The sequence below is a fragment of the Silurus aristotelis genome (assembly GCF_946808225.1).
Source record: "Silurus aristotelis genome assembly, chromosome: 23".
In the NCBI taxonomy this organism is placed as follows: domain Eukaryota; kingdom Metazoa; phylum Chordata; class Actinopteri; order Siluriformes; family Siluridae; genus Silurus; species Silurus aristotelis.
The window spans coordinates 273,985-276,484 of record NC_139596.1 but is presented as its reverse complement, the minus strand read 5'-3'; the positions used below and the strand labels follow the sequence as shown (position 1 = coordinate 276,484).

At 39.9% G+C, this 2,500-nt stretch overlaps 1 protein-coding gene across 1 annotated transcript in view; it reads left to right on the top strand.

Annotated features, from left to right (window-relative positions):
* paip1 (poly(A) binding protein interacting protein 1) overlaps positions 1 to 612 on the top strand; it is a 61,044-nt gene extending 60,432 nt beyond the window's left edge. The window contains exon 12 of the transcript XR_014531123.1: positions 431 to 612. The gene's annotated coding sequence lies outside the window, so the exon portion shown is untranslated. The remainder of the gene's footprint in view (positions 1 to 430) is intronic.
* Positions 613 to 2,500: the final 1,888 nt, after the last annotated feature.

Here is a 2,500-nt window from a genome sequence, read left to right as displayed (position 1 = left end):
TTTACAAGGGGCCACATGAGAGACCTGAATTGTGTCAGGGGGCCACACCAACAATAACTTGAACTCAATTCTGCTCAACTTTCTTCCAGTGTAAAATGCACTAAATGATATATTTTGAATAGCTGCTGCTGATCATCTGAAGAATAAAACTATTCTGTAAATATTTATATTACAATGAAAAACAACAAACAACTTAAATTTATAGAAATACAGCAATACAACAGACAATAACTTGTATTTGACCTCTTCAGTGAGAAGAATCCAGTCTGTTCTGGACTTGAACAAGGGCATTGAAATCTGGCTGAATGTCTGAAATCGCTCTCTGTGGGTCTTTCTCCGAGATACTGAAATAAGTCCACACCGCAGACATGTTGGCTCTTATCCAGATACCCGCGTGCTGACTGTGCTTTTTATTCAGAAGCTTTTTAAGAGTTTACTGATTTTGTGAACTTTCAAGTTTCTGAGTCAGCACTACACACACACACACACACACACACACACACACACACACACACACACACACACACACACACACAGAGGAATGTTTATTTTATTAGAGTATTGTAAATATTATTACTGCATCTTTGGCCTGCAATAAATCTTTATAAGAGCTCTGATTGGTCAGAACTCCTTCATCCTCCTCTTTCATCCTCCTCCTCTTTCATCATCCTCCTCTTTCATCCTCCTCCTCTTTCATCATCATCCTCCTCTTTCATCATCCTCCTCTTTCATCATCCTCATTTTTCATCCTCCTCCTCTTTCATCCTCCTCCTCTTTCATCATCCTCCTTTTTCATCATCCTCCTCTTTCATCATCCTCTTTTTCATCCTCCTCCTCTTTCATCCTCCTCCTCTTTCATCATCCTCTTTTTTCCTCCTCCTCTTTCATCCTCCTCCTCTTTCATCATCCTCTTTTTTCATCATCCTCCTCTTTCATCCTCCTCCTCTTTCATCATCCTCTTTTTTCATCATCCTCCTCTTTCATCCTCCTCCTCTTTCATCCTTCTCCTCTTTCATCATCCTCTTTTTTCATCATCCTCCTCTTTCATCCTCCTCCTCTTTCATCCTTCTCCTCTTTCATCAACCTCCTCTTTTAGAACATCAACAGTTTACACCTTTACACACTTTTATACTGAAAATAATAAGTGTTTGATTAAATAAACACAATTTAAATTAATTAATACAGATGTGTAGATTCTGTAATCCCCTGTTTATAACTGTTATGTTCCAAAAACACCTGCGATAAACAAAATAACTGCTATAAACAGACGCCACCCCAAAAATGCTTTTTTAAATAGTTTAAGCTGTAAATTCTCCTCACACACACACACACACACACACACACACACACACAGAAAACATTTGTGAGATAAAATTTAGTGTAAACTGGTAGAAATACACTTCACTGGATCACATTTATATTGAGCACATGAACTGTACAGTGTAGAGTTGTGTAGTAGTTGTTGTTGTTGTTGTTGTGGTGGTGTTTTATGGCAGTTTGGCAGACCAATGAAGAGGTGCATCACCTCCACCTACTGATAGATTGATTATCTAGCTGGAAGGACCATACTCGGTCAAGACACAGCGATCCAGTGTAGAGTTGTGTAGTAGTGAAGCTTGTGTAGTTTCTCTGCGTGTTTATTGGTTGAAGTGTCACTGCATTCTTGACTTTCTGTAGTGTACAGTTAAACCCTGTTGGACGAGCAAAATTCGTTCTGGGTCCAAGCTCGTAGGTCCATTTGTTCGTACGTTCGAACTGATTTTCCATAAGAATGAATGTAAAAGTGATTTATTCCGTTCTGAGACCTCATTCGATCGCTTATTTCTGCACTGTAAAAGTATTTGTAGATTATTTTAACACACAAATACACCGCAAATTACCGTCATGTAAACATCATTTAACACTGACTCATGTGGTAGTGGTTGATTGCGAGTGTGAGACGCACAACACGCTCATAACCTCCTCGGTTTCCATGGTAACACTATTTACTTTCGTTTTCACAGCACCATCACTGATTTTCTTGGGAGACATTTTTCAAGATTTCTAGTGAAATAAAAATATATAACTAAAAAAAGTTACGTTTTTGCTGCACTGAACAACAAGAGCGACCGAGTGATACGTCATCAACTAAGCGACTGATGCGACCCTCCGTGACCCGGCAGTGTGGGTTTGCTCATAACATTTAACATTCACTTGAACTTGGAAACCCAAAACCTGCTCCAGCATGGTGATGCCCCTGTGCACAAACTGAGCTCCTTGAAGATCTGGTTTACATGCTTTAGAGAGGAAGATCTTGAGGTTCCTGCTATAGAGCTCTGATCTCATCCCTACTGAACACCTTTGGGATGAATGTGAACGCTGACTGCACCACAGGTCTCCTCACCTACATCAGTACCTGACTTTCATAACACCCTTCCGCTGGACCAAACCATCCGGCAAACTATCTGGGGGTGAGGGATTTCCTGTTTATTTGTTGTAAAATTATGTTACTTTCTGTGGT